This window comes from Pteropus alecto, unplaced genomic scaffold, assembly GCF_000325575.1.
Source record: "Pteropus alecto unplaced genomic scaffold, ASM32557v1 scaffold98, whole genome shotgun sequence".
Classification (NCBI taxonomy): Eukaryota; Metazoa; Chordata; class Mammalia; order Chiroptera; family Pteropodidae; genus Pteropus; species Pteropus alecto.
This window is the reverse complement of record NW_006443570.1, coordinates 18,241,136-18,252,255: the sequence shown is the minus strand read 5'-3', so window position 1 is coordinate 18,252,255 and position 11,120 is coordinate 18,241,136.

The following is an 11,120-nucleotide window of genomic DNA, read 5'->3' as shown; positions in this document are numbered from 1 at the left end:
TTTGGCAATACAAATCTGAAGCTATAAAAAGTGTTCATGCCCGATGACTTAGTTATTTGACTTCTGGAATCCTAAGGAAAAAACCTGAAATACTGGAGAACTTTAGGCATAAAGGTCTTAAGAGTGGTATATACTCGCAAAAAAATAACAATTACAAATAGCATGTAACAACAAGGGAAAATGTTTCTGACACAGTGTTAAATAAAGGAAAAGGACTACAGAAATGTGTATATCCTACAGCTACAACCACTTAATAAAATGCTATGAAGAAACCCTGGAAAGAAGTACACCAGTGTGTTCACAGTGCTTGTACTCGGGTGATCAGATCTTAGGGGAGTTTTGGGGTTTTGTTTTGTTTTTTCTCTCATTTTCTCATTTCCAAAATGTTTACAATGTATTTTTTAAAAATGTTTATAAATACTTGAAAATTTGAAGTCTAGGTTGTTTCACAGGAAATAATTACTCTCTATGTCACTATGTCTCTACTTCCCTTTAGAGAAAATAAAGCCCCATCTCATGTAATAACAGTCACTGATATTATTGAGCAACCACTTTCTGCCAAGCTCTTATTTTAGTTCAATGAATCCAATAAAGTAGAAATTCTTATTACTATTTTTCAGATTGGGAAAAGTTAAGGCTCAAACAGTCTAAATGACACAACTAAGAGATGATGCTACTGGTTCAAAGTCTATGTGCCGGATGCTTCAAAAGGCTGATATTCAATCCCATAAATATTCAGAGTTTGGAGTAAGGAATGGTTTGTTGAACGAGAAGGTGCAAGCTTGAGAAGATGGGGGCCTTAGGGCTTCCCACAATCTATCTTAAGAGAGCCCAGAATTCAGGCTTCTTTTTTGGTCAAGGGAAGGGAGAATGGGCAGAGCAAGAAGTGGTTGAATACCACAGGCATCTGGGCGCCAACGGGACTCTAAGGAAGAGTGCAAAATCTCTAAATCTCTTTGTTCTTGGTCTGCTGACCTCTGCTGATCTGAGTCTGGTCTTGAGGCTCCTGCAAATCTTTGATAAACAATGAGAAGCAATCATTATTTTTATACATACCTCTTCCAGAGAGGAGAGGTACCTTCTGGCAATGGGCTGTTCTTTCATAACCTCAAGCCTTAGGCAGAATTCCTCTAGTGATTAGTATATCTATAGCAGGAGGTATTTGCCTGAAGGCCATGAGAAAATCACACTAGAATTGAGACCAGAGCAGTTCACTCTGTTACAGCGATAGCATCAGGATTCAGGTCCTTCGAGCTTCAAACCCAGTTCCTTCCACTATATCACAATAACTTCTCATGACAAGGAAAATCCATACACTCTGAGCCCAGGACCCTGGCCACCATACCTGGCACAGCCACTGTCAAAAAAAGCATCTGGCCAGAAGGTTAATGCCATAGAAAGTGGGCTCCCAGGGTTGCCGTGGCTGGGTAGGGTCAGCTCTGTGCACACTCACATACCTGAGGCCTGGGCTGGATGAGCTGAGGCTGTGCACAGAGACATCCATGTGGCCTGGCCTATGGCCAGTATAGACGTCACATCCTCCTGCCAGCGCTGACAGAGCTGGTGTTAACCTGCCAAAAGGCCTTAAGAAAAGCCGTTAAAACTCTCTTTATGAATTCCTGGTTCTGAGGGTGTGTGGAGGCAACGTAGTCTCATCTATGGTAGAAAATTCCAATGCCACCTGGCTTGGCAAGAAGAAAGGGATATCTAACTGCATTGACCCCCAGAGCCATAGCACCCTACTGGGACCCAAATCCAGGGTCCCAGCTGAAGCTCTGTACTAAGAGCTCCCAGAGGCTGAGCCAACAATACAAGCGAGGGCTCAAACTCTCAGGAAAGCAGGAAGTCCAGGTCAGCCTGGAGGTGACCAAGCCAGATATACTCAGGCCAGAGGCCAAGTGTCTGAGGCATGGACCTGAGTACAGCCAAGGGGCCTCTGAGGCATGGACACAGCCGAGCGGAAGACAAACTAGCACCAAAGAGAGCTCTAAGATATGATGTGTTCAGGACCTCATGCTTTGCAGGTAGTAGTGTCAGTGGACCCAAGCCTTTAAGAAACAGTTTGGCATTATCGGGTACACACATCTGCTATGAACCAATCATTTTAATCCTCATAATTTTACCCAAAGAAATTCTCCTAGCACGTGGGCCCCAGAATGTTCACAGCAGCATTGTTCATAAAAACAAAAACCGCAAACAGCCCAAACACCAATGGACATGAGAATGGATTAAAAAAATATATACTCTAGTCATATAATGGAATACTATACAGCCTTAAAAATTAATAAGCTGTAACTTCATGAATGAATCCCATAAACACAATGTCGAATGAATAGAGCAACTCACAATATAATATGTCCAGTGTGTTTTCATTTAATAGAAGTCCAAAAAACTCTCCAGACTCAACATTGTGTTGATTAGGGACATGTGCCTATGTGGTAAAACTATACAAGTGAGAGAATGAAAAACACAAAATTCAAGATAATGATTATTTGCAAGGGATATGGGGAAAAGGTGGGATTTGAAGGGAGCATACAGGGGGGTTAGAAAGTATTAGAAACATTGTCTTTGTTAACTTAGGTGCTAATTACAAGGGTATTTTTATTATTGTTCTTTAAACTGAGTCCATGCATTATATACAACGGTGTGTGTATAAAATATTTCAAATTAAAAAAAAAAGAAAAAAAGAAAAATCCAAGTGGGGAGCTGCTGCTCGTTCAGTGGAAGCAGCCCCATACCTGGCAGCCTGCCCAGCTCTGACCAGGTCGCATTGACTGTGAATGCCCCAAGAAAAGGGTAGGGTCACAGGCTTTGGCTGGCCTAGAGGAAGGTAGTGTGGAGGAGACAGTGCAGGTCTGAAGTCAGAAGAATGAGTTCAAATCCCACCTTATCATTGACTGACTGCACACCCCTAGGCAAATAATTTAAAATCTCTGAGATTAAATGTCACCTGTAAAATGAGCATAAACTAAGACTCTAGACTTTTATATCTGAATCCTCAGTACCTGGCATCTTGTTTGGCATAGAGTAATAAATACACATCAAATACCAAGTCTTATCATAAGAAAAACATCAGACAAATCCCAATAGTGGGCCCTCCCACAAAATACCTGACTGGCATTCCTTGAAACTATCAAGGTCAGCAAAAACAAGAAAAGTCGCAAAAGGACAAATTCTGTATGATTCTACTTATATGAGGTCCCTAGAATAGTCAAATTCATAGGGAAAATAGTACAGTGGTTACCAAGGGCAGGGAGGAAGGGGAAATGGGTAGCTGTTGTTTAATAGGTAAAGAATTTTGGTTTGGTAAGATGAAAAAGTTCTGAAGATGGACAGTGGTGGTGATTGTACAACAGTGTGAGTGTGTACTTAATGCCACCGAACTATACACTTAAAAATGATTGAAATGGTAAATGTTATGTATATTTTACCATGATTTTTAAAAATTAAACCAAAAAACAAACAAAAGTCTGAGAAACAGCCACGACAGCCAAGAGAAACCTGAAAAGACATGACAATTAAATGTGGCATCCCGGATGGGATCCTGGACCATAAAAAGACATTAAAACCTAAAAAAAGTTGAAATAAACTATACACTTTAATCATAATGTATCGATATTGTTTTATTAATTATAACAAATGTATCATATCTGTGTATGATGTTAATAATGGGAGAAACAGGTGTGGAGCATATGGGAACTCTGTACTAGCTTCTCAATTTTCCTGAAAATCTAAAAGTCAATTATAACTATATGTAAATAAATTTATTTATATAAATACATATAATTATACATATAATTACAAAATGTAAAATTATATATGTATCTACATATACATAAAATGAAGGATCAGGGGGGACTAAGGGATTGAGGAAAGGAGGGAAGGGGGAGGGAGCAAGATGTCGGCCAGGTCCTAAGCCTCTGTCTTCAGGACCACCACGATGGCAGATCCCTGCAAGATGGCAGACCCTCACCTACAGACTAACCATGTCCATACCTTTGTCCTGCCTGCCTACGCAGAAACAGTGGCCCTTATCCCATGTGTAATGTCAGTCTCTCCCCTGCTCCCTCCACACTCCCCCCAGACCTATGAAGATTTGCTTAATTGCTCTTTATTTCATATTTATTACCACAGACAGTCTACATTTGTCATCTCTTCTCCTGAGCCAGACCCAGGGCCTGGCAGAAACTAAGAGAATGCAGAAAGGCCACCTGAATTGGGAGCTTATGCCCCTCATAGCCACAAGCTCCATCAGAACAGGAACAGCCTCTCAGTAACACAGAATCTCTGAGGCCAATCATCCCTAAGACTTTATTTTACCAAGCAAGAAGCTGAGGCCCAAAGGGTTCATGTGACTTGTCTCAAACCACAACTAGTTGAAAGCAGGGCTGGGATTGGGACCAAGGAAGGATTCCTATAACATGCTGATATTTAGAGCTGATTTTTAATGGACTTCTGTTTCTGACAATAGACTTGACACTCAACTACTTCCTTCATTAAAAAGAGTTAAAAAGGCCAAAAAGAAGGGAAAGCAGGAATCCAGAGAGGATATGGAAGTTGGCTTTCTCCCTGAGGAAATATGCAAAAGTCAAGTGATCATGAGCTTCGGATTTCAAGGCCTGGTAGAAGACATGAAAGAGGAGACAAACTCTAACCCAGTCAGGATGGAGAATCTAATGGAGAACTTGCTGGAAAGCTGGGCTACATCTCCAGGACAAGAGTGGGCTAGAAATAAACTCAGGCGACCCACAGAAGAGCAAGGAAAATTGCCCATGTTAAACATTAGAAGTGGGTGGAAAGAAAATACACTTTTACCCCAAGTCAGCTCTTATATTTAAATTCATAAGTAGTGGGCAAAAATCCTCAAGCCAATTGAGCACGCCTTTCAGGGGGCAAGAGAGTTAGCCATAAGAACATCTAGGGGCAGAATATTCCAGGCAGGCAGAGGCAATAGCCAATGCAAAGGCCCTATGGCAGAGTCATGCCTGGCACGTTCCAGGAACACGAGAAGGAGAGAGCCAAGGAGAAGTGGAAGGAGGTGCAATCCCAGAAGTTACAGGAGACCAGGGTGGGCAAGGCTTTGTGTACTATTATAAAAGCTTGGACTCCTCTTCCTCTGAAATACAGAGCCATTGGAGGAGTTTGAATAGAGAAATAAGATGAACTAACTTACATTTTAAAAGGAGGTGATGGTTATACAACAATGTGAAGGCCACTTGAACTGTATACATTAAAACAACAAATTTTTAATAAAAATTGGTTTAAAGTTAAAAAAATGATAAATTTTATTAAGTATAGTCTACCACGATTTTAAAAAAAGTGATCACCCTGGCTGCTGTGCTAAGAATATGTGGAATGGAAGTTAGGAGACCAAATAGGACGGTATTCCAGTAATCTTAGTAAAAAATGATGATGGATCCAGCAAGGATGGTAGCAGGATAAGAAATGAAGTTATATGTGGGATGTGTTGGAGGAAAGAGACAAAAAATGTCCCTGACATTGGATATAAGGGAACAAAAAAGGGAAGATCATGATAACCAAGATTTCTGGCCTGAGCGATTGGAAAGACAAAGCTGCCATCAACTGAATAGGGAACAGGTTTAGAGGAGAACATAAGAAGTTAAGTCTGGAATTTACTGAGTTAGAGATGTCTGTTAAACACTCAGCTGGCAATGTCAAGTGTTGGTGAAGATATGGAGCAACTGGAATGTGCACCCACTTCTCAGGGAGTAAAAATCGGAATGCCTCTGGAAGACTCTTTGGCAGTATCAATAAAGCTAAACATGTGCACCATCTATGACCCCCCCAATTCCATTCCTAGGTACGTGTCTAATAGCAATCTCTATGTGTGTTCATCAGAAGACATGAAAAGAACGTTCAGAGCAGAATTCTTCATAATAACCCAAAACTGGACACATCCCATCAACAACAGATTAGATAAATGGTGATGTATTCACATAACATTATCCAGCAACGCAAATGAGCAAGCCACTGCTATGCAGTAATGTGGATGTATCTCATGTTATAGAATATAATCTTCATAGAGTATAAAGTCGGACAGAAAAAGAATATAAACCATGTGGCTGATTTAAAATTCGAAAACAGATAAAACTGGTGTTCAAACAAAAACTTGTACATGAATGTTCATGGCAGAACTATTCATGACAGCCGAAAGGTAGAAACAACCCAAATGCCCATCAACTGATGAATGGGTAAGGAAACGTGGTATAGTAACACAATGGACTATTATTCAGCCATAAAAAGGAATGTAGTTATGATACATGCTACATGTGGATGAACCTTGAAAACATTATGCTAAGTGAAATAAGCCAGTCACAAAAGGTCATATATTGTGATTCCCTTTATGTAAAATGTCCAGAATAAGCAAGTCCATAAGAACAAAAAGCAGAGTAGTGGTTGCCAGGGACTGATGAGCATGTAGAATGAGGACGGGCATGCTAATGGGTATGGAGTTTCCTTTTAAAGTGACGAAAATGTTCTGGAACTAGGTAGTTGTGATGGTTGCACCACACTGTGAATGTGCTACACACCACTGACTTGTATGCTATAAAATGGTTAAAATGGTAAGTTTTACTTTGTATGTATTTTATCACAATCGAATTAAAAATGTAAAACTAATGGTGCTGTAAATCAGGACAGCGGTTACTTTGGAGTGTAGAGAGGGGTGAGTGATTAGGAGGAGAACAGGTTTTCTGGGGTACTGGTAATATTCCTTTTTTTTTTTTTTTTAACCTGGATAGTAGTGTCTTGTTTTGTAAAGATTTGTTGAGCTCGAAGAGACAAATATAGACAATTCTTTCAAGGAATTTTGCTGCAAAGTAGAGCTGAGAAAGTGGGTAGGAGCTGGAGGGGCAAGTGGAATCAAGGAAGGGTTGTTTTCAGATGGGAGAAATGATAGTGGCTTTTGTGCACATGAGAATGATCTAGTAGAGAGGGGAAAATAGATGGTGTAGGAAAAGTATGAGAGAATTGCTTAAGGGAGAGGAGATGAGATTGAATGCATGGGTAGGGGTCTGCAATTAGTCCATTTGTAGTAACAAGCAGGAAGCTGATCACATGGGTGTCAGTGCTGGTGGGTGGGCAAATAATGGTTAGTCTGTGGAATTCCACTAATGGTTTATTACCAGTTTTATGTCCCCAATTTACCAACAAACAATCTAAGACTCAGGGAGAAGAGAGGATTGCTCACAATCACACAGCTGGAGGCAGGAGTGGAACCTAGGTCTTCCCGACTCCAGGTGCACAGCACCAGCTGCCCAGGTGCCTCGAGTTCACCTCTACACTGTGTAAAGGAGCCCTTTCTATCCGTTTACCCTGAAACTACTTCTCATACTTTTAGGAATAGCACCCTAGGCTTCTAAGGATTCTAGTACTTGATAAACAAGTCTATTTTCATTTTACTGCTTTATCGATACACCTTATTATATAAAAGACTTTAACTACCTCCTTTCCAGCCTCCATCTTTCCAGGCTGAAAAATCCTAATTGGGGAGCTTGCCCTGAGGGTAAAAGCCCTTCATCACACCATTGTCTGGCCCTTTTCCAGTTCTATTACATCTGTCTTAGAATGCAGAGACCATAACAACACAAACCACAGTGGCTTCCATTTTGAAAAGCCTTTTGCAGGGACAAGGGCTTCATTTATATAGTCAAATGGATAGTCAGCAAGGCTGCAGATTGCCCAAGGTCACACAGAGTGACAACCATAGAGGCCAGGAGAGGAGCATTTCAGTTGCTGTGATCACTACCCTTCACCCAGCTAACTGACTGCATGCAGGACTCCAGATGGACACATGTATTAGTCAGGGTGCATTCAGCAGCAAGCAACAGAGGAAAAGTCACATCAAATTGGCTTAAATCAATAAGGAGAGTTTACTGAATTACATAAGTGAAAGTCCTAAAGCAGGCAGGCTTCCAGGTTGGTAGACAGGCATTCAACAGTGTCATCATGGTCCCCATTTCATTCTGTCTTGCCATCCACAAGGGCTATAGTGGGTTGACTGGCACCTTCCCCCAAAAAAGATATGTCTCCCTCTTTGACTCCTGGAATCTGTGAATGTGAGCTTATTTGAAAAAAGCGTCTTTGTAGATGCAATTAAGTTAAAGATCTTGTGATGAAATCGTCCTGGATTACCCGGTGGGTCCCAGATCCAACAACAAGTATTCTTATAAAAGAGACAGAAGAGAAGACAGACGCAAGAAGAGAGCCTTGTGAAGACGAGGCAGTGATTAGGGTGAGCGGCTACAAGCCAAGGACTGCCAGCAGTCACCAGAAGCTCAAAGAGTCAAGGAACAGAATCTCCCCTAGAACTTCTGGAGAGAGCACAACCCTGCTGATAACTTGATTTTGAATTTCTGGACTGCAGAGTGTGAGAAAATAAATTTCTGTTGTCTTAAGCCACCGAGTTCATGGCAATTTGTTAGGCAGACCTAGGAGACTAATATAGAGGACAAGAAATACAATTATTCAGGTCAACTTAGGCCTGAACCCCATGCCTTGCCCCTATGTCCAGGGTGGGATTAGCTTTCCCCAAAGTCCATAAGCTGCACAAGAAAAGTGTGGGCATCAAGAGGAAGGGAATGGATGTAGGAGAGACAACCAGAGTGCCTACCCCAGACACCTTGTTCTAGAAGGGTACCATATCCTGAGCATCTGCTCTCTGAGAGAGGAAAGCAAAGGACAGACGGAGGATATCCTAAAGGTTCCACATGTTCGAGATGCAGGAGCGTCCTCTAAACTCTGAGAACAAAATTTAACATCTGGAACGGAACACGAAGCACTTTTTTCTTGAAATAGTGGATGTGAAATTGCTTATAACTCTAAAGATCATTCGTACTTAAGTAACCATTCCATCCACCTGGTTGCCCAAGCCAGGGTAGACCTCAAGGTCATCCCAGACTCTTTCTCTCCTTCACCCTTCCCTTACAGGCAAGCTGTCCCCACTCCTGTCAGCTCTATCTTCTATAAATAGTTCCAATCTGTCTGTCTCCCTTCATCTCCATAGCTGTTACCTTAGTTTAGGTTGCCATCCTCTCTAGCGTCCTGGCTTCAGTCTCAGCCTCTTCCCACCATCTACACCAGGAAACGGAAGGATCTTCTGAAAATAAAAACCTGCCCATGTTACATCCTGCTAAGAACTCTTCAAGCACCTCATAGCTTTCAAGCCCCCTGGCTTACCTGACTTCATCCTTTACCACGTCCCTCACCAGTTCCACAATCCACAAACACGCAAGTCCTCTCACACCTGGGAGCCTTTGCTCTCACAGCTCCCTTTGCGTATCTGATCCTCCACCATCCCTTGCCTGGCCAAGTCCTCTAGGACCCAGCTTCAAGGCTGTCTCCTTTGAGGTGTTTCCTTGACCTTTCATCCCCTCTTCAGGGATCCTACTGCACCCCGGGTTTATGAAGTTCTCTCGTGGTGCTTCTCTTACATGCCATCACCTTCCCCCTAGACTCAGAGGTCCCTAGAAGCAGGAACCAGGTCCTCTACCTCTCCAACCTGAGTACACAGTAAATAGCAGATATGCAGAAATAAGTTGATAAAGATCAAGCCTACACTGATTCTCTTGCTTTTTCCAAAACAAAATTCATCCTAGATTTTGCTACATCTAGCTGTCTCCCACCCCAGGAGACCAAGTATACAAGCCCAAAAGCTTAGAGTCAGATGACTTGGGTCACATCTTATCCTTGTGACCTTTGACTGCTTAACTTACCACCCTGGGCCTCAATTTCTCTTTCTGTAGAATTATAAGACTTACTTCATAAGAAAAACCATCTAACATATCATCTTGTAGAGGAGTGTAATACGATGCATTTTACTTTCTTTTGCTCATATGCATTCTTTGGTTGAAGTCAGTAAGCATTTATTAAGCACTTTCTGTTCCAGACCCTGTGGTCGGTACAGAGTAATAATGATGATGACTCTTATCCTTAATTTCACAGTAACCTGTTCTGAGAAATTCCATCTATAAAATCAGAAGTAAATCCTACTCACAAATTCACCAGTGAATTGGCCAACCAGCAGGAAGCACATTAACAGGAAGGTAACCCTGAGCCAGTTCAGCTTCCTCCAGGGCCCCTCACTCTTCCCAGGGCTCACGGTGCAGACAGCAGAGTCAGTAGATCTTTACTGCCACCTGCTGGAGAAATGGAATAAGGCCACATACAGCCGCCAGAAATTCAGATGCCTGCCTGGAGTTGCCAAACACATGGCTCTAACTTCTATCGGCCACATTTGTTCAACAGCAAATGAGAAGTTGTCAGAGAAAATTGCTTTTGAAATCAAAATCACCTCACCAAGACAAAGAAAAACCAATTGCAGCTTGCAATGGTCAGAAAGTAGAAGTGGACTTTTCTGGGCTTTCTGAGGACCAGAGAACCCTGGAAGGTGGAGAGAAATATTATCTTCTAAAACCATGGTTGTGTCTTACTTCTCAGGCCATCATCAACTACAATTCCTGTTGGAATTCTCCAAACCTTGGTGCCCTGGAACCTAACTGAACATAAACACCTGCAGAATCTCGCTCAGTCCCAGAACAGCTCAGTAGAAACTGCAGGAAGCAGGGAGGCCTTTCTTTCCAAAGGCCTTGGCTTTGCAGCCAGACTCACTAAGTCAACAAAGTGGGAGCCAGCCCTGCTGCTTGCCTTCCTGTTAAACCCTTCAACTTCTTCTCCCTGGCCTGCCACGTTCACACACATGTGCGCACGCGCGCACGCACACATACACACACACACACACAGTCCTCCAGCTCCAGCATTCTGTTATTTGGGTGGGGAATCTGCTCTGGGAGAACTGGGAGGCAGAATCCAGATGGGCTACAGCCAGGGTTTTGGCTTTTTGTTGTTGTTATTGTTTTCCTTTTCTCCATATTCCAGCCATCCTATGAAAAGCTGGACCCAAGAAAGCAAACTCCGGAACACCAAGGGAGGTACAGTGCCAAGATATTTACTTAGCCAATGAGTCTGCTTCCGTCTCCCTAGAAGACAGGCTCAAATTTCCTCAGGACAGTGGAGCTTTGCTGAGTCCAGCCAGTTGTTTCTGGACATAAAAGGAGTGGTCTTTGCAGCCTCTACAGTCAAACCACCCAGCCACCCAGGTG